Source organism: Monodon monoceros, unplaced genomic scaffold (assembly GCF_005190385.1).
Source record: "Monodon monoceros isolate NGI ecotype Baffin Bay Population unplaced genomic scaffold, NGI_Narwhal_1 Super_Scaffold_15, whole genome shotgun sequence".
In the NCBI taxonomy this organism is placed as follows: Eukaryota; Metazoa; Chordata; class Mammalia; order Artiodactyla; family Monodontidae; genus Monodon; species Monodon monoceros.
Window position 1 is genome coordinate 69,046,597 of NW_021703771.1, and position 22,063 is coordinate 69,068,659.

A 22,063-nucleotide genomic window follows, 5' to 3' on the forward strand; every position below is an offset into this window, starting at 1 on the left:
TTTTTTTCTCCCACTTCTCAACTAGATACTTTCAGCTTAGTGAGGAAATAATTACATTATCAAATAGACATTAAATAGAGCCAAAGGCCAACTGGCTCTTTAGCTACAGTTCAGCTGCTGGATTGTTGTAAGTCTTTGTTGGGAAAATCCCTTGTGACTACTATATTTCTCATTTCTTAAAACGAGTGCCATCAGAAGCCTTTCATGTTATATCATCCACCTCCTCCTCTGTGCCATTTATCATAGTGAAAAACAATAAGTACCTTTTTCCAAAAAAAACGTTTTTCTTATTAGTTTGATTTGATATCATCATAGATTCATGAGAGTGTCACTCAGGTGCAGGATCAGAGGATTTGTCCATTCAACCATATTCTTGTCTCTACAACTACTGTGCATTGAGCTGGCATAACTTTAAACGTTTTCCAGTTGCATTAAAAAACAAGCTATGTATTTGATCTAAAAAATAAAGCAAACCCAAAAACCAAACAAATAAAAAGAAAGGAGAAAAAAGACTCCAAACTAAACAAAACAATAGCATGTAGCTCCTGGAAAACTGAAAATCAGGAGTAAAGTGCTAAAAAACAAGGGACTAAATAAAAGTCTACATGTGTTTGTTGGCAGTCTGTATATCTTCTTTGGAGAAATGTCTATTTAGGTCTTCTGCCTATCTTTGGTTTGGGTTGTTTGTTTTTTTGTTATTGAGCTGCCTGAGCTGCTTATAAATCTTGGAGATTAATCCTTTGTCAGTTGCTTCATTTGCAAATGTTTTCTCCCATTCTGAGGGTTGTCTTTTGGTCTTGTTTATGGTTTCCTTTGCTGTGCAAAGCTTTGAAGTTTCATTAGGTCCCATTTGTTTATTCTTGTTTTTATTTCCATTTCTCTAGGAGGTGGGTCAAAAAGGATCTTGCTGTGATTTATGTCATAGAGTGTTCTGCCTATGTTTTCCTCTAAGAGTTTGATAGTGTCTGGCCTTACATTTAGGTCTTTAATCCATTTTGAGTTTATTTTTGTGTATGGTGTTAGGGAGTGTTCGAATTTCATGCTTTTACATGAATGTTCAACATCATTAATCATTAGAGAAATGCAAATCAAAACTACAGTGAGATATCATCTCACACCGGTCAGAATGGAAATCTACAAACAATAAAGGCTGGAGAGGGTGTAGAGAAAAGGGAACCCTCTTGCGCTGTTGGTGGGAATGTAAACTGATACAGCCACTATGGAGAACAGTATGGAGGTTCCTTAAAAAACTAAAAATAGAACTCCCACAAGAGCCAGCAGTCCCACTACTGGGCATATACCCTGAGTAAACCATAATTTAAAAAGAGTCATATACCAAAATGTTCATTGCAGCTCTATTACAATAGCCAGGACATGGAAGCAACCTAAGTGTCCATCAACAGATGAATGGCTAAAGAAGATGTGGCACATATATACAATGGAATATTACTCAGCCATAAAAAGAAATGAAATTGAGTTATTTGTAGTGAGGTGGATGGACCTAGAGTCTGTCATACAGAGTGAAGTAAGTCAGAAAGAGAAAAAAAAATACTGTATGCTAACACAAAAAATGGCATCTAAGAAAAAAAAAGGTCATGAAGAACCTAGGGGTAAGAAAAGAATAAAGACACAGACCTACTAGAGAATGGACTTGAGGATATGGGGAGGGGAAAGGGTAAGGTGTGACAAAGCAAGAGAGAGGCATAGACATATATACACTACCAAACGTAAGGTAGATAGCTAGTGGGAAGCAGCCGCATAGCACAGGGAGATCAGCTCCGTGCTTTGTGACCGCCTGGAGGGGTGGGATAGGGAGGGTGGGAGGGAGGGAGATGCAAGAGGGAAGAGATATGGGAACATATGTATATATATAACTGATTCATTTTATTGTAAAGCAGAAACTAACACACCATTGTAAAGCAATTATACTCCAATAAAGATGTTAAAAAAAATAAAGAATATTTGGGGGCAAATGTGGAAATTTGAATATGGATTCTATATTAAACTCTATTGTATCAGTGTTAAAAAAAAATGATTACTCCTAGTCATATATCTTGATTCAAACGTAAAAGAAAATCAAACTATTGATTGATATTAAAACACGTTTTTTACTTGCTGAATTTGTACTTTGATAAAATTACTATCATAATTTCATAATTGTTTCGTTACTGATGATTATATTTTTATTATTTAACAAATTAAAGGTTCATTTACAAGCACTTTTTAAAAAAATAGATTAAAAAAATAGAAGTCTACAATAGAGATGTTAATTCCTCTATCTCATCTTCTCTGTACCCTGTTCCCAAAGTGCTGACTACCAGACTTATGACCTTCAGCTTTTCTTTACTAGCTATGGAGAAAAGACCAATAGATATGGTCACTTTGGTAGCACCCCTGGAAAAGCACCTCATTTCTTCTCAATCAGAAAAGCAGTTGTTAAATCTGTAGTACCCCATTCTTAAATATGAATGAAAAACCAAGTGCACCAGACTCTTGAGGAAAGCTTCCAACATGAAAGAAACTAAAATAAATAAAAAGAAATTTCAGAAGAATAGGAAACTACTGTCACCTAAAAACCTGTATTTGATAATCTTCACAGAAGATATTGCTTCCATTAATTGAAAAGAGAATACTGTTAAAAAAAAATGGAAACAAGAAAGTGCTTTTAGAAAATAAAACCATGATGGTAGAATTTCAAAGAGATCCATAGAAGAATGGAATGCAAAAGTTGATGAGATCTTCCAGAAAGTAGAGCTAAAATATAGAGATGGAAATTAAGGAAAGAAAAAATTTACAGGAGCTGTCAAGAAGGCACAATATCTGATTAGCAGAAATTTTAAAAATAAATCATAAATAAAATGATAGTGGTGGTTGGGGGTGATTGTCAAAGAAATAATACAGAATATGATTTCACATTGGAAGGACCCAGTGTGCGCCCAGCACAATGAATAACAAAGGACTTCCATCATCATACAATATCTGAATACAGCTAAAGAGAAGGAGGAAACTTGGTCTCGCAAAAAGGATTGAGCATCAGATTGACACCGGACTTTTCAACAATACATTGAAGCTAGATGGTAATGGAACAATGACTTTATAGACACCAAGTGAAAATTCTGACCTAGAATTTTATATCCAGAAAAACTAGTGTAAATGTCACATAAATTCATTTTCATATAGGCAAGTTCTCAAAAATTTTACCTCTCATACAGCCCTTCTTGTCAAGTTAATAGAACAATTACTCGATAAATCAACAAAGAAGATACATCCTCCATGAAAAAGATGATTCAACACAGGAGAAAGGAAAGGGGTTAGTGATTAGTGGAAGTCCCCTTGTAGCCTACTGCATATCAGGGAGAGAGAGAGTGACTAGCTCACATAGCACATCTTGGATCAGAAGGGCCAAGCCTCTAGGAAGAATCTCTAAAAGGAAAAAAAACTGGACGTGTTAGATTCCTTGAGGTGTATGACTGCACTGAGTAGTGAATTTTAGTTCTGTTGAAGATTTGGGAAAGAATTAGTCATAGGAACACAGAAATTAAGAAAAAATTTTGAAAAGGAAAAATTACAAATTGTTAGCTTCCAGAAAAATAAAATCATGTAAAAGAAAAGTGACATAATCATTATATACTATGTGGCTCAGCTGTGGAAAATACTTACATGGATTAAATAATAATGTAAACACTGAATGTTGAAAAGATGGAGGAGGGAAGGAGGGATGTGGAAGTTGGAATGAGAGTGCTGTGGCCAATTGCATTTTCCAAAGAAGCCCCTGTCAGTGCTTCCCATCCATGTGCTCTGCTACTATGTGGTCTTGCCAATCTCCCATGCAGAGATGGAGTCTTATTCCCCTCTGGCCTCGTGACCCATTTGTTACCATCAAAATGCAGTGGAAGTGACGCTGAGTGACTTCCAAAACCAGGTCGGAAAAGATCATGACTTTGATTTTTTTCTCTTGGAATTCCTGCTTTTAGAACCTTCATCTGCCATCTAAGAAGTCTGCTTACCCTGAGACCACAATGCTGAAGAGACCATGTAGAGGCCCACAAGCCTCAGCTGGAGCAGTCCTCAGCCATGTTAGCCACTGCAGCAACAATTAGATACGTGAGTGCAGAAGACGACTCCCTCAAGATGAATCCAGCCTCAGCCACCATCTGACTGCAGCCACGTGAAGGGCCCTGAGACACCTAGATGAGCCCACCTGAGTCCAGTGGAACCACACAACTGTGAGAAGAGATTATAATACATGACTGCATTAAGGTTTTATGTTTTGAGGGTAGATTTTAATAAAGCAATAGGTGAGCCAAACAAGGGCTAAATCCTCAATTTTCTAGTTGGAAGTCAAATAACAGAGTATAAACTAGCCAAGAAATAGAAGTGTAAGTATAGAGTTTAGACACACGGTTGTAAATATGACAAGAAACAACCCAAAGAGATCAAAGTATTTGCTTCTAGAGAACAAGATATGAAGGGTAGGGATAGGTGAGACAGGGACCACTGTTAATAGTTGAAAGTCTTATAGTGCTGTTTCACTTTTAAACCTAAATAAGTTTTTTTATCTGAGAAAAATAAAATAAAATTAAAAATCAACCAAAAAATGGGGCTATCTATCCTGCCTAGGAATCACATTGTGAGTGTATGCTGGAGTGTATGAGAATAGAAGCACTTTGAAAACTCTAAAATACTATCCATATACTTCATTTTACCTACTATTATTTTCCAGTTTCCCACTCTGCCTTCAAACTTATTATTCCACAAAAGTTTCAAAAGAAGTAGTTTATGATGAAAATGTGGTTTGTAGTACCAGTTTTGTACTAAATGTACAAGCCCTTAATCAATTTGGGCCTTGGTTTCCTTACTTATTAATAAAGGAATGAGTAGAAGTAAATATGACATTGAAGATGTCACTTCCAAATGTTACAGTATTTAACACCTCTTGAACTTTACCTTAAACCTCTTCATTACTAGGTTCTATGATGGTAGATTTTAAATAATCTAGGACAGGAATTCTCACTTTTTGGTCTCAGGAGCCATTTATACTTTTTCAATCATTGAGGACCCCAAAAAGTTCTTGTTTATGTGAGTTATCTTTTAATATTTACCTTATTAAAAATTAAAAATGAAAAATTTTAAATAAACTTATTTGAAAAATAATAAATCCATCACGTTACCATATTTTTTTTTAATGAAAAATCACTTTTCCTAAGTAAGACAATTTAGTGAGAAGAGTGGAATTGTTTTACATTTTTGCCAGTTACTTTAATGTCTGGCTTAATAGATGAGAGTTACATTATCATATCTGCTTCTGCATGCCACTTACTGCAATGTCACACATTAGGTAACCTCTGGAACACTCCACTGTACACTTGTCTACGGAATGAGAGTGAAAAGGCAAATAATGTTTGGTATTATTATAAAAATAACTTTAACCTCACAGATCCCATGAAAGGGCTTTGAGACCCCTGGTCTAAGACATTAAAATGCACTGACTTTGAAGAACTTTCAAGAGTGAACCTCTATAAGAATCCGCCTGCTAGTGCAGGGGACACAGGTTCCAGCCCTGGTCTGGGGAGATCCCACATGCTGCGGGGCAACTGAGCCCGCTAGCCAGAACTACTGAGCCCGTGTGCCTAGAGTCCACACTCCACAACCAGAAGTCACCACAATGAGAAGCTCACGCACTGCAACGAAGAGTAGCCTCCGCTCGCTGCAACTAGAGAAAGACCATGCACAGCAATGAAGACCCAATGTGGTCAAAGATAAAATAAATAAATTAAAAAAAATAAAAGAGTGAACCTCTAAAAAGTCAGTCAGCCTTTAGAAAGTTAGTAGATAATAAGTTAGAGATGAACCATTTTCTTTGTTTAAAAATTATGAATATGAGCTCAGAGAAGCAGCATAACCTCATGGTTTCTGGGATCCAACCACAGGGGTTCAAGTCCTGGCTCTGCTATGGCAGCTTGGACAAGTTACTGAATCTCTCTGGGCCTCAGGGTTATTATCAGGGTAAAATGTGTCAATATCCCTAAACACTTAGAATATTGACTGGCACATAATCAGCACTAACATATGTTTGTGGAATAATAGAAGCTTCTTCCGGGGGCTGGGGGGGGATCAAATTCAGCTTATCACAAGAATGCTGACCATGAGGCAGAAGGTGTGTGTTCTATCCGGGCTTTATCATTTACGGGTCACATGAAGTTGGGTAATTATTCAAACACCTGGCTCCTAGTTTCTCTGAGCATGCAACCTCTACACAACAGCTGTGTGTCTCAACTGAGATGGTATTTGTGAAAACATTTTGGGAAAAGCTAAGAACTATGCTGCTCTGGAAATGTAAAGAGTTATTCTTATTTATATTCTCACCTGTGTGATGATCTGCCTTAAATAACATCATGGCTTTTGATAACTTTAAGTATCACTTGTCCTGTATTTCCTTTGCCTGTGGGTGTCAGGAATGCAACTATTTGAAACATTTCTTCCTCTGCCTTTTGGCATTTTGATTTCTGTTTTATGAGTAGTGTTCCTTTCCAAAGTAACCTCATTAGGCAGCTTTTGGATAAATGATTTGGTTTTCACATCACGTAAATTTGCTGAGTTTATCAGTCCCCTGGGGCCTCCATAGGACAGAAGCGGGGAGGGAGACAAAAAGCTCTTAGAAATACCATTATTATTGTAATTATTCACTATAGGCAGAAGCTGATTCTATTTTAGATTCAAAATGTTGCCAGGAGGAGGGAGAGAGAGGAGAGCTGAGACAGGGAAACTGTGATGGCAAGTAAGCACTTTGGCTGGGATGTTCTAGCATATTGGAGGGACAAGAGGCCTTGGGAAGGCTGGTTCCATTCCATCCGCTCAGACCTGAGGGAGATGAAGCAGACATAGCAATGGAACACCCAGTCTCTTGGAGCCTATGTCGCACCTTCAAGCAGGACTAGCGATAGAATCATTCCTCTCGAGCTGCAACCAGGAATTAAGATTGTTTAATGACTCTGTGACCTGTAAAATATAGTCAAAACCTGTTTACAGCACAAGATCCTGCCACTCTCCCTACACCCCACCCCCATCATGGAACCATGGTCGTTTCCAGAATTGTATGTGTTCTTTTACTTCTGCCTTTGTGCATGCTAGGGCTTCTGCCTGCTACTTCTGCTTTTAGGTCTGGTAAACTCTTGTTTTTCCTTCAAGACAGGCCAATTGCTAACTTCTCTGGGACTCCTGTAAGACAACTTCAGTACTTCTTCTTGGTCTACTTCCATTTAGGTCTAATTTATAGAATCTAGACTTGATTTAAACCCCCCAGGGCATTTATTTATTCATAAATGTTTGGTTAGCATGTCTATTTCTATAGTGGACATTGAGTTTTCTTGTGGGCAGGAGCTCTCACTCCACTACACACATCTTTGTAGCCTTAAGACCTTTCATAGTTCATATTGAGATAATCATTAAATGTTTATGGAATGAATGCATGAGGAATGCCAGGATTGATACATGTCTGGAATCTAGTGTAGGGCAAAACTGCTGAATGACTGTTGGTACCTTCCTTCCTTGGATCCTGGATTTCGTGGTCTTGAGGCAGAGAGCCAGAACACAGGCAGGGTGAGTGGTGGCAATGAGGGTGCCATGTAGGTGAGGGTAAAATTCAACTCCTTGTAAGACTCCCATATGGGAGGGGAGAGGAGGGGAGGGGTGGGGTGAGAACACTGCAATTCAAAGGCTCCATCACCCAGCACTTTTTAGATGATTATAAACACATGGATTTCAGTCGGAATTCAAGAAGTTAAGATGGTGCAACGGATGGAACTTGGGCTTTGGGCATCATATAGAACTGGGTTCAGATCCTGTTCCCACCACTCAGTGGAAGCCTGATTTTCGTTGAGTTAGATAACTAAATCCAATCTCAGTTTTCTTGTTTAGCTCTGTTTTAAAACAGGACTAAATATTCTTAAGACAGTGAGGAGTTTTTAAACTTAAAGGTGATTGATTTTGTAGTGTTCTATGTTCAAATTTTAGTTTGGGGATAAACGGGGATAAAAATAGTACCTGAAAGATTGTAAGCATTAAATGAAAGAATGTACATAAATTACATCCCAATAATGCCTGACATAGAGTTTAATAAATGTAAGCTATTGTTTTTATTAGAGAATAAGTGAGACATCCAGCACACGGCAAGCCCTCAGAGCGTGTCAGCTTCCTTCCCCTTCAGTAGGGTGCAGAGGTATCAAGTTGGCTTGGTCCTATCATAGTGGTCCATTATTTTCATAAAGGTCAGATAAATGAACTGTATGAAAATGTGAGCTCCTTCTTTCCCTTTTTCATTCCTTCCTCCCTCTTTCCTTCCTTCCCTTCCTTTCTTTTTTCCTTCCTTTCTCCCATCTTCTTTTCTTCCTTCCTGTCTTCCTAGCTGATTAGAGCATTTGAAACTAAACAGGTGTGGTTCTTGGCCTTTTGGAGCATGTGTTGGGCTTCACACAATGTAGGCATCACATGCCTGTGGAGGCAGATTTCTGCACAGCCTGAGGTTAAAGATGCAAAGGCCAATGGCCATTTCCTTTATATTAAATGATCATGCATTTCTTCCTCCAGACACCTTAATGCACTGCGCTAAAGAAGATCAGCTCCTGAAACTCTTTTTTCCTGTTATCCTGTGTAGGACTCGGATGATAAATCACAAGCTCACTTCCACACTGGTGTCTGGGAGGAAACACCTGGGAGCTGACAAAATACAGTTTAACTAAAAATGGAATTACAAGTGTTTGATCTATATTGAAAAAGTATGTGGCAGGAATGGCAAGGCCCTGGAGGAGGGAGAGAAGGAGAGGAGCCAGTATTACCTGCTCAGCTGGAGCTGTGACCCCTTTTCTCAGGGGCACTGAGATGCAGGCGCCTGAGCCCTCAGCTGGGGAGAGCCTCCTGTGGCTTTGGGGCTCAGGCGGATTCTCAGCCTTATCTAAATCTAAATGAACTCTTTTCCTCTTGAGCCTGCAGGAAGCCAGAAAAAGATCTTTTTTACAGTGAGGGAGGGCTGCCTGGTTCAGGGATTAGCAAGTGTAGTACAACAGCTTCAGCTTCAGTGGTTTTGATCCAGGCAAGACAGTTAAGAGTATCTCAGTGAGGCCTGTCAGTTGTTCAGTGGTTATGAGAATTGAGAATGAGAATTGTGGGTAGCTGCTTTGTTCTTTTGGAATGATATTCTGTAGGCCTCCAAAAAAGTCTACCTTGGGATCCTGACTATATGTGATATAGTTTCACATATGTCTACTCCAAATTCCTGAAAACATTAACAAGAGAGAATTGCCCAGATGTGAACTATTACAGCTATATTAAGATCCATATTCAGAAACAATTTCTATTTTAGATAGGTGTCTTAGTTCATTCAAGATACTATGACAAAAATACCATAGACTAGGTGGTTTAATAACAAACATTGATTTCTCATAGTTCTGGTGGTTGGGAAATCCAAGATCAAGGCACCAACAGATTTGGTGTCTGATGAGGTCCTGCTTCCTTGTTCTTGCCTGTGTCCTCACGTGTCAGAAGGGGAGAACTCTGGTCTCTTCAGTGCCTTGTAAGGCACTAATCCCATTCATGAGGGCTCCACCCTTATGACCCTAATGACCTCCCAAAGGCCCCACTTCCTAATACCATCACATTTGGAGTTAGGATTTCAACATATGAATTTTGGGGGAGGAACACAAACATTCAGCCCATAACAGATAAGCTTACCCAATTTATCAGAAATTATAAATTTCTGATAAATTATAATTTATCAGAAGGGAGCCATGGACTCTGATACTGATAAACAAGATTAGAAATAAGCAAAGATGGAAACCAGTTGTGCAATTTTATTAATTCACCAAACCTTGACCGCCACCCAAGGCATGGATGTCATTATCTGTTAACTGTACTTTATCATGGTGGGAGGAGGTCTCTGTGTTTGGGCAGTTATAGGTCTTTGTGCAAATACATACTTAGGCTAAGACGGTGTGCTGCCAATACTTCGGATGAAATACCTGTAACTAGAGCAAACTGAGAATAAAACACAATGTTGGCTTATCCGATGAGCAGTTCATCAGTGAGATTGCCTTTTATCTGCAGAATGACTTTATATCAGCTCTTCTACAGTCTGTTAAGGACAAATCTTGTCATCTAAGATATTTTTGAAATCATAGATTTTAAGACATAAAATTTTCCTTAACAATTTAAAGTTTAACATGGTTTTTAGAATCAGTCCTAACACTAACTGTGTAATTCTGTGTGGTCTTTTCAGCTCTCTGCATTTAATTTCTTCAGTGTGAAAAATGTGTTGGATCATGGTTGAACTGGACAATTAATCAATTTTCTTCTTGCTCTAAAACTTTTTGGACAAAATTCTTTGTTTGTAAACAGGCTGACACTGAAGATAATTTACCTGTAAGAAATTCATAAACATCATGAAATAGCAATCCACTCATTGGAGCCCAGTATACTATGTATTACAAAACTATTTTTTATTAAAGTATGAGAAGAGAGGAGATTTTGTTGAAAGTTTGTGACTCAGAGTCACAGTCTCAATAGGAAATAGCTGGCACACTCAAATGGACACATTTAGGAGAATTTTGGTGAAATAACTATTTACGTAGATATAAGTGGGATTGAAGGACACCAACAAGGTATGGTGAATACCCCAAGTAAACAGCGATAGGAAACTGTAGCTTCCCCTAGGCCTGAAGAAGTGAGAGGACAGAGTGGTTATCATAACCCAGAGAAAGAGAGACCTAGAACATTAAGATAGGAAAGGACCACTGGACAGGTGCCACAGCCATCAGCCGGATGGATATAGTCATTGCTAACACATGGACCCACAGGAAGGGAGCCAGGGAGCCCCCTTCCCTCCAATCTTCTGTCTGTGCCTCCTATTGACAAAATCAAATCCAAATCCAAAGCCAGAGAATAGGGAGCCTATGGATATATTAGCCAGGGTTTTCTAGAGAAACAGGACCATATATATATGTATATATATATATAAAAAGAGAGAGAGAGGGAGAGAAAGAGATAGATTTATTTTTAGGAGTTGGTTCACATTATTGACTGTAGAGCCTGGAAAGTCTGAAATTTGCAGAGCAGCCTGGCTGGCTGGAGAACAAGAAAAGAGTTGCTACTGCAATCTTGAGTCGGAACACAGTCTAAAGGTGGAATTCCTTCCTTCTCAGGGGACCTCAGTCTTTGCTCTTAGGTCTTCAGCTTACTGCATGAGGTCCACCCACATTATGGAGAATAATCTGCTTTACTCAAAGTCTATTAATTTAAGTGCTCATCACATCTTAAAAATACCTTCACAGGAACATCTAGACTGGCCACCATGTCTTACCCAAGTTGATCCATGAAATTAACCATCACAGTATCTGTGTGGGTTAGGCTTCAGCGGCACAGAGGACTGGGAAAAGCAGAGATAGGATCTGAAGTGGGGGATACAAACAGAGAATATTTGGCAGCCCAGGTAGATAGCAGTTTCACCGATTTCCCATTCTTTCCTGCCAGGCTTCCTGAGGGTAGAAAGTAGGAGCATTTTGTACATTGCTGGGTTCCTGGTACCTAACCCAATACCTCACACACAGTATAGGAGATTCTCCAAGAATACTGATTATACTGGCTTGAATGTTTTAGAAGCAAGTTCTGAAAAACAAGTATTTAGTGAGGTGGCCCTGGGGAGTAGCAATATCTCAAGAGCAATTTGCAAGAAAAAGGTAAATACCACAACAGTTTTCTGTTATCTTTTGAGTGTAGGGCAAAGCACCACATCAGATTAATCAGATGTGATCATATCTTCTAAGGTTTAACAACAGATGACATTTCCAAGCTTCACTCTGTGCCTTATTAATAGAATAAATTTAGTCATTGAACTGGATGATCACCTATGCTGGCACACTCTAAACTGCTCCCTTTGCAACCATGCAATTATATGAAGGATTGGCTATATTGCTGGAGTATGATGGAAGTCATTTATCAGGTAAATAATCTCGAAGACAATCTAGTCTTAATGGTCCACTCCTGTGAGGAATGTGACACTGGATTTACTCCCAGCAAAGAAATGGGAATCAGAGTGCAACTTATATGTCTCAGGACAATGAAGATAGAATACAAATGGATAAAGTTGAAAAGACCTAGGGTGTAAAGTACACCCTAGCATTTATGACATTATTTTCAAAGTCCCTGAAATGGTTGTTCAAAAGCTATTGAAATATTACCTGTTGAGAAATCAGTCTTTTGGCCAGTTCATTTTCATCATCCTAAAACCAGGAGCAGGGCAGGTGTAAAGATGGAAAGGAATGAGGAAGGTCATGGGGATGCAGAATGGCACCTCCAAGGCTGTCGTGTTACCAAGCTGCTCAGCAGCTATGGATCAAAACGCGTTTGGCTTTGTGTGTCAGTTGGTTCTGATAAGAATCTTTCTCTTGTTTCTGTTGCTCTCCTGGTTTGCCATCAGAATGGTCAGGTTTTTTAAGTGGGAAATTAGTAATCAGGCATCAGAGAACAAAACTGAGGAAACTATGTAAATACCTCCTCATGCAGGCATGTGAGCCATGGGTGGTGCTGCTTCTTGTGACACGTTATAAAAAGAAATTATCTTACAGAGACAGCCTGAGGCAAAAGTGTGAAGTGGCTGAAAGTTGTCTCTGGAACATTTACTTTCTGTACCTGCTTCTGCCTCTTGTCTAAAGACCTTGCCATTTCTCCAACATGCCCTCAATACGCGTGCGGGCGCGCACGCGCACACACACACACGCGCGCACACACACACACACACACACTCTCCCCTCCTGCAGCTGTCCTGGGTCTTATTCCTTCAGAGCCTGATCTAGCTATTTCTCAACTAAGCTGGGGCCATTGACTTTAACTTGTGTCCAGGGGCTTTGCTAAGCCCCTGGAATACTGAAGGTGCCCAGTAAATTTTTCATGAGTGAATGAAGCTTCAATAAGCTGTTAGATGAAAGTAGCTCAGCCACTTCTGGGGTTGGGAGGGTGTACAATTTAATAAGAAATTCTTCAGCTTCGAATTTCTAATGACAGAATTTCTGGCAACGTGACAGTCAAGGGCCACAAACGTGAGCAGCTAGCTTTCCAGAGCGGTGATAAAGTCACACCCAAATCTGCTTGTCATTTGTGAGCAGAAGGCAACTCCTGGCATTGCTCAGACTTCTGGGTTCTGTCTCAGGCAGGAGCTTCTAGTCACAGAAGGCTGCCAAGAAGTGGCTTCCATCGTTCCTCAGCTCCTGAGTAAACTGGCAGACAGGGGGTGTCCTTTCTTCCAGTCCTCTGAGGAAAGCATGGTCTAAAACTCAAGCTCTGTGATGTCAGGCATATGTCTTTGTCTCCCGTCGGAACCTAACAGAATATTTTTCAGATAAAAGTTATTAAATACATACTTTTTTTGGGGGTGATTGATTTCAACTTGCTGGTTAGAACTATAAATCCTTGAACCTCTGATTTCGCTAAGGAAAGTTACTTTTGAATTTTTCATTGCATTTTTTTCTCCTGGCTAAACATTACATATGTACATTCTTGCTTAAAATATTCTCCAGTGACTTCTCATTACAAAGAGTGTTTTTTTTCCCCCCAACTCATGTGTTAATGAAACTGAAAAGGACCCTGTGGGGCTCCTGGGCGCGAAAGCCTTTTGGTCCCCCATTTCTTTTTTTTTTCTGGTTAGCGGGCCTCTCACTGTTGTGGCCTCTCCCGTTGAGGGGCACAGACTCCAGATGCACAGGCTCAGTGGCCATGGCTCACGGGCCCAGCCGCTCCACAACATGTGGGATCTTCCCGGACCGGGGCACGAACCCGCGTCCCCTGCATCGGCAGGTGGACTCTCAACCACTGCACCACCAGGGAAGCCCTGTCCCCCATTTCTTGTAGGCAAGACTCCAGCCTCCACGACCTTCCCTGAGTTCCAAAGGGCAGATTCGAACAGCTGCTAATCAAGGGAGGAGCAGCCAAGAAACTCCCTGAGGCGAGATTAAAGGGACCAGAGGAGATGAGAAGAGACCACCTGAGATGAGATTAAGGAAGTACAGGCCCTGGCACACCCTTGCCAGCAACCCCACCCTTGAACTATGGCTGTAAAGCTCCTCATCAGATCCTCCCGGGTTGGGATGCACAATTTTGAGAGGCAGGAGCCCACTGTGTCCCCCTTTGCCAGGCAAAGCAATAAAGCTATGCTTTTCTACTTCACCCAAAACTCTGAGATTGGATTTGGCGCCAGTGTACAGAGGCTGAGCTTTCAGCATCACGAATAATAGGTCCTGGCCTGATGAAATACTAACACTCGTGCCAGCTTAAGATCATTCACACAGGACTCTGCATAGCTCAGGGCCCCAGTCTGGTTGCCTCTGGCATGAGCAGCATCTCTGTTTCACCCAGCTTCCTGCTCACATGTTACCATTTTCCTTGCATACCATGATGCGGGGTGGGGGAAAGAGTTGGAAGGCATTGCTCTATTGCAGAGGTCAGCAGACTTTTTCTGTAAAGGGTCAGGTAGTGAATAATTAGGTTTTGGGGGCCATATGGTCTCTGTCTCAACTAAACTCTGCCATTGTGGCATGAAAGCAGCTACAGATAATGCTGAATAGACTGGGTGTGGCTGTATTACAACCAAACTATTTACAAAGATAGGTGGTGGGATGGGGATTTGGCCCAGGGGCCATGTTTGCCAACCTCTAGCCCACAGGATGAAGTTTACTCTCCTTGGTACAGTTAATCTCCCCGTGATCCTGCTGCTGTCTACCTCTTCAGCTTCACTCTTCTACTGGCTCAAATGGCCCACACCCTGCAAACAGTCCGTCTTGTTTCCAAACAGAGTTACGTGACCACCTGTGTCCATGCTCCCAAAGCAACATGTTCAGACATCTTCCCACTTCCATGTAATAATATTGGGTTGGCCAAAAAGTTCATTCGGGTTTTTCAGTAAGATGTTACAGGAAAACCCATACGAACTTTTTGGCCAACCCAATATGTTGGAAGATCTGTCTTTTCCATCAGACTGTAAAATCTTTTATGGTGAAGACTGTGTCACAGTTACATGTGTATCCGTTAGGCAGTATCTGTCATATTGTTGGTTCTCCATGTTCACTGAATGTAGAAGAAGGAAGGATCGATGGATAGAAGGGGAAGAGGAAGGAACAAAGGAAGAAAGGATTCTCTCTCTGTTTGAACATTTTAAGTAAAGTTTCATTGTCTCCAAAGAGTTTGGGTGTCAAGGGATAAGTGTTGATAAAAGAAGGTCAGTGAGGGTAAGGAAAATGAGTAGATGGTAGATTTAGGGAAAAATTGGGGCCAAAGGCAGTAGGAAGTTGTCTGAATTCTACAAAGTTTGTTGGCTGCATTTGAGCCTGCACTATGTCTGAATTACTTGGTGTTATCCCAGATAAACCCACATCATAAAAATGTATGTCTCAGGTAGTGAGATAAAAGGTTACTGTGGCAAAAAGCAATTAAACAATGCATTTGCAGTGACTCTGGGGCTCTACAATTTATGACAAGCAAATGAACCAGAAGTAAATGAATCAGAAACCATAACAAGGAACAACTGCAAACTACAATTTAGTTAATGATATATCTCAATTAAGTACATTTAGAAACTTGACGAATTCATTTTTTTTTTCTTTCTCTTTCTCTTTCTTTCTTATGAATTGTTTCCAGGTTTCCCCTCTGGTGTAAGTAATCATATGGCATTTTCAGTGTAATTTCATTTCATCACATCCAAGACCTGGAGTGAAAACTTCTTTATCTTAAAAAGAAAAAATACAAAGTTTCATGAGCTAATGTTAAGTGTATCTCTCTGAGTTATGTTTCTCTAACTATTGGAGCTTAACCCCTAAGTATTTTTAGTGGTGGGTAATAAATCTAAGAAATAGAATCCAGAAAAATGCCAAAAATTAGAATACTATTTTTATTTTAATGTTATAATTTGTAAGTTATAAATAACTTATTTCCATATTATTTTAATTTGTCCTTTAAATCTGAATACTGTAGGAACCTAGACTGTAAATACTGAAGCTTTCAATCTTTCATTCTTTTGATATTGCCTTATATGGCCTGCATAGAGTCACTGAAGAGACAGGCAAAGCAGAAATTTGTTATCTCCCCCGCAGGTCCTATCAATGTGCAATACTGTCATGTGCCTGGGAATATAAGGTGATTTTTTCTGTTGACCTTTTTAGTTTATATTAAATATTCTATGTATAATGCTATGAATTAATGGTGTTAATTTATGATGTAAACAGTTTTATTTGATAGTTGATTTTGAAATTCATTTCCCAGGTTGGTATCACCTAACTTTTTCAGTTCTTCCAAAATGATACAGACTTTACCCTCTAGAAGGTAAAATCTACTAGTTAGAAGAGGCCAATTATTCAAATCAAGGAGGTGCTGTAAGGATGAAATAAAATATGTATGCTTGTTCTTCAGGAGCCATTATGTACTGAGATATGGTTGTTCAGTTGAGGTCCATAGGCAACTTCTCTTTGTAGAGAGTTTATGGCCTCTCTTAAGGGAATGGTTGTTCTGATGTCAATTACAAGGGCAAGAGGAGGTTCTTAAGTCAGAAATAAAGACTATGAAGGTAGGTCTTAGGTAGAGGGGAGAGAACACAGTCTTCTTCTGGCTCAGTCTTTTCTCTTTTTTCTAAACAGAAGAGTGTATATATCTAGTCCCATGTTCCAAGCAGACTTGGAGGATATGCTGGTACCCACTTGGGGAGATGAATCCAGAAAGAGGATGAGTTAGATACTGTGAGCCCCAGAAAGCAAGTGAGATCTGTTAAGTAGAAGTATCTGCAGTCTCTTCACTCTAGGAATGTATTTTTTTCCTTTTGTTATGGCTGAGAGTTTGAGAAAGGCTTACCCAAGTGTTTCAGCCTTGCATCAGCTATACCATCAGGTGCACAAGGTCAGGTTGCAGCTATGCTTCTGCTACTTATTTGAAAGAGTGCAGGGATCTCTGAGATCAGTGTGGAGACAGCAGTGGGAAATGATGAGAGCTTTCCAAGGTAAGTGGGGCTTAGGATATACGTGGGTCTCGGTAGTCCAGTGACTACCATCCATGTAGAGGTCCTTCTTCAGGTTCTAACCTTTCATTATAAAAAGAGCCATGGCTGCTTAGGCCAGATGGGGACCTTCCAACATCTTATAGTTCATTCAACAGGCTCCAGATAGGCCCCAAGCAAATGCAATATCAAACCCACACAGAGGTGAAACAACATATTGGCCTATAATACTGCTTCTAGTCATTTTCAGTTTATGGTAATTGTGCTCTGATGGCATTAAGCATGTAATTTGAAAACACACAACATTTTAAATTATACTTTTAATGAGATTTAGCTTTTCTTCTCAGCTTGACTTGATCCTTCTACTATGTATTGCGACTCAAAAACATACCAGTGGACAATATTTTTTTAAATTCCTGAATGTGTACTACGATGATGGAAGTAAAGCTGGACTAGTACAATTCCAGAAACTTTTCCGTAGGCGTCCTAAATCAGTTAACCTAAGACATTTCCATTATTGCCAAAAGGGAAAATATTCTTGGCTTTCACTCCTCTTTACACCTTGTCATATGCACAATAAAGCTCTTCCTCTCCTGATTCTCAAAAATTGGGAGACTAGCTAAATTATTCTTCACCAGGTAGAGTACACATTAAGCTCAGCTTTTGCCAAGATTTGTTTTTTTTTTTCTGCTGTCATTTATAGCTCTAGGATAGATTGGATTTATGCAGAAGCAGCTTTCGGGGGCATTTGGGTAATTCATCTTCCCCGAGTTCTCCGAGGAAGCACTATTTCACTGGCCAAATTAAATGCTTCTTTTGTTTAACCAGGAATAAAATGGAAGCAAATGTCTTCAGCATCAGCATTTCCCTTGGCCTAATATATGTTTTAATGTTCTATAAACTTCAATGATTTTAATGGCCTTATGTTCAGGAAACAAACATATAAATGAGTTGCAGCGAAAATTTTCCTTCAGCGTTTCTCTTATTAATGCCTATCTGGGGAGAAAAATATATACAATTTCTATGTTTTGAAGAAAATATCCAAGTCCCTCAAGTTATCCCTGGAATGCGTCAAGGGATATGTATGAAAAAAGGGTCTAAAAGCTAACATTTTGGGGTCTAAAAGCTAACATTTTGTTTACTATGTGACAAGATTTGTTAGATACGTTTTGAATGTTTAAAAATGTTTTTAACCCTTATGTGATCTGTATGCTTTTATTGTTATCATGCTCATTTTACAGATGAAGAAATGGAGGCACAAAGAAATTAAATAACTTGCTCAAGGCTCTACCACCATTAGGCAGTAGAGGGAGTGTTCAAACTCGGACTTGCTCCAGAACCTGTGCTCTTAGCACCAGGCTATCTTGTGCCCTGTCATCTAGTTGAGTACGTGTGCCAGGTGCCTCACCTGTAATATTGCTGATACCTGCCATAGCGGTGAAGGAGATATTATTGCCTTCCATTTTCTAGATGAGAAATGAGAGGCTTACCAAGACCAAAGAACTGGTCAGAGCTCACATGGCTCGTAAGGAGTAGATCTGGGATGTGAACTCTGATCTTTTGAGTTTTGTTCTTTCCAAGACCACACACTTTCACTCAGTTCAGTGCCACTAAGATGGTTAAAGTTTTCACTGTGTACTCTAAAATCTATTTTGGAAGGAGGGATAATTTAACAGCTAATTCTAGAGCTTCCAAAAAAGCTTTCTAAGGGACTTCGCATATTCACAGAGGAGATTAAAAATTAAATTTAGGACTAGGTTCTTGGGGTGATTGTAATTGGGAATTGTAACTCAGAGGCAAGCTGTGAGTTGGGGGTCAGCCTGAACTGATTTTCTAAGAGGAGCCCCTGGGAATTTAAAAGTGGGTGGTGAAATATTAGGGAAAAAAAGGAGCAGAAACAACACAAAAGACATTTCCATATAGTAGGGGCTATATCCTCAAATCAGGATTTGAGGTCTTTGAAGACCCTGTGCCATGTTTAGGAAATCAGCTGAAAATGGGTCAAAAGCCATGAATACAACTAGCCATGAATACAACTAGATAAAACTTTTCCAAGTAAATTCATCCATAGCTGATTTTTTGGATTAAGCTTTAGGATGGTGAGTTATAAAGCCTATTAATGTATCCCAATATTTTCACGAACATCTGCCATTCAAGTATATTGTGCTTTTCCAGAACATCTAGAAAAGAACTTTAAAACTACCTCGGGGAACACAGTGACTGTACAAGTGAAAACCATGGGTTGTTTTCTAAAGACTGATAATCATTCTGTTCAGAGGTCGATCATTTATTTAGCTATTTTGAAAGTGTTTATCTATAAACTGTTTTAAGGCACAAATATGAAATTTAAAAAGGCAATTAATTAAAATATTAAAAGATCTAATAGTAATGCTAAGAACAGCAGAATAAAACCTCAATTAGATAACTGAAGTTAGACAAAATAGCTGACCATCCTATCCTCTCCCAGCAGGTACCTCAGTGTATAACGAATGACACTGCCTTCTGAATGGCAGAAGGGGAGCCGAACTAACATTCCTCAGACCTGGAGGAATATTGATAAGCCTCAGTTGAAACAACTTTTTAATTTACACAACCATGGTTCACCTCTCTGATCTGTAGAAATTCTCCAACAAGCAGGATGGGGCTAGCCTTAGGCAACATTGTGTAGTAGGAGAAGTTAATATCTCCTTCTTGCTCTTTTTGTCATATTTTCTCCCCGTCTCTCTAGGTGGGTCCTCCTAGATGTGTCCTTTTCTTTATAGAGTGAACCGTCCAATAAGGTCCCTTCACTGAGCCAGTGGGGATTTAAGTGTAATTCACCCCTGGAACCTGTTTAAAAGCAGAATTAGAGATGGAGGTGTGTGTGATGGAGAGTAGAGAGGACCTCAAACAGGGCCCTTTCCTTTGTTTTTTGTCTCTCTGGTCATAATCCATTAGAGGGCAAGCATTGTTTTGTGAAGCTTTTACTTTATTTATACATTGTGTGTGTGTGTGTGTGTGTGTGTGTGTGTACTGAGAGACAATGAGGACTATATTTCAAACTGTAGCTCATGGTAAAGACCATCTGCAGTCCAGCGGTAGTGTGGCTAATCTGGATTTGTGCACCAGCATGCATTGGTGCAAACCCCAGCTATGCAATTAAGTAGTTTTGTGACTTTGGGCAAATTATTCAGACCACTTGTGACATAATTTCCTAATCTTAAATAGGTGTAATAACAGGGCCTTTCTTACAGGGTTGTTGTGGTCACTAAAAGAAATTAACAAAAGCAAAGCACTTAAAATAGTGCCTGGCATTAAGTAGGTGATCTTGGGTTATGATTGTTGTTATTACTGTCATCACTGTCACCTGGGTAGGCTGGATGACTTACTGCCAACTGTCCTCCTGGGAGAGACTGAGAGGAGTGTGTCCTGAGACCAGCATCACTCATGTTATCCACAAAGTGGCATGTTTCCCAGGGCTCCTCCCAGGGATTGGTGTGCAGTAACTGATGAAGTTCTGATTGCACCTGCTTGCTTTCATAGGCCAGTTACCTTTAGTTTGATTTCTTTCTGGAATGAACACAGGATTTGCTCAGCCATGCATGTATCATTATGCAACTCATATTTGCAGAGTCCTCCTGGATGCCAGGAGCTGTCCTAGGTGTCGATGGCAGTAAGAAAAATGGCTGAGGTCCCAGTCCTCAGGAATTTTTCAGTGGGAGAAAGAAAATAAATAAGTACATGTTTAATACAATAGTGCTAAGTGTTATAAAAAATGAGGCAGGGTAAGGATGATAGAGATTGAAATGGGGCTGGGACTGTTGGAATGATGTTATTTTAGTTGGGTTGGGCAGTGAATGTCTCTCTGCTGACATCTGAGCAGAGACCTGTGTGAAAAGTGGGGGGTGACATGCCCTATCTGGGAGAAGAACCTTCCCGGCGGAGCTAGCTCAGGCCCTAAGGTGGGAGGGTGTTTGGCATGTGCCAGGGACATCAAAGAGGCCAGTATGGATATAGTGCAGTGGGCAAGGGCCAGAGTAATAGAGATGAGGTCAAAGGGTGCAGAAGGGGCTAAATCATGGAGGGTCTTAGAGGCCGTGATAAGAATTTTGGGTTTTATTCTGGGTGAGATGAAAAGTCATTGAAGTGTTTTGATTGGAGAAGTGATTATTTTCAAAGGATCACTCTGGCTGTTGTGAGAAGAGTATGGCAGGGAATGGGTGGAAACAGGAGACCTGATAGAAGGCAAGAATCTAGAGGAAAGGTGATGGTGACTAGAAACATGGTAGTTCTTGAAGAGGTGAGAAGTGGTGGGATCCTGGATAGCTGCTGAAGAAGGAGCCAATGGAATTTGCTGATGGACTGCATCCTGGAGTGGGAGAGAAGGAGAGGGGTCAGTAAACGCTCTTATTCGGAAATGCCGCAAACTTGAATTTTGTCCCATCAGCCAGCTTTCTTGGTTGCAAGTGAGAGAAACCCAATTCAAACTAGCTTAAGTTAAAAAAAAATCATGAAACCAAACTAAAAAGAGCAGGGGAAATGCTGGTCTCAGGACACTCTTTTCTCTCATTGATTTCTCTCTGTCGTCATCTTCTTTCTCTCAGAATAATTTCCCCATGGTTGTGGGCATTTATGAGGTAAGATTCTTAACCACTTGTACCTAGAAAGGAAGGAACTTTCTTTATCCTGCCTAGGTCAAGAGCATCCTTGAAGGAAAGTTACCACAGAGGTATCACCTAAACATCCAGGCCAGTTTCTGCTTACCACCCTCAGTCAAAGGCTACCAGAAATGCCCCAATTTAAATCACCTCTCTCCCTAGTCCCATTCATCCTCCCAAGTAAGAATCTAGACCAGTTCAGAAGCTACAGACCTTCTGCCTGACACTGTGTGGATTTGGAGGAATTTCAGCTTTTTGTATAGGCCAAGAATCAAAAGGATGAGTAGCAGTAGGCACCATAATTAGGGAGAATATGAGAGGCAGCAAGTAAGGTCTGACAACTTAAAACAACGCCAGTGAGCTGGTAAGGCCCTTTTCTGTTTCAAAATCCTTTCACAGTTTATTT

At 40.0% G+C, this 22,063-nt stretch overlaps 1 pseudogene; it reads left to right on the forward strand.

The window, feature by feature from the left end:
• Nucleotides 1–12,298: 12,298 nt before the first annotated feature.
• The window catches only part of LOC114895913, a 52,326-nt pseudogene continuing 42,561 nt past the window's right edge, over nt 12,299–22,063 (forward strand).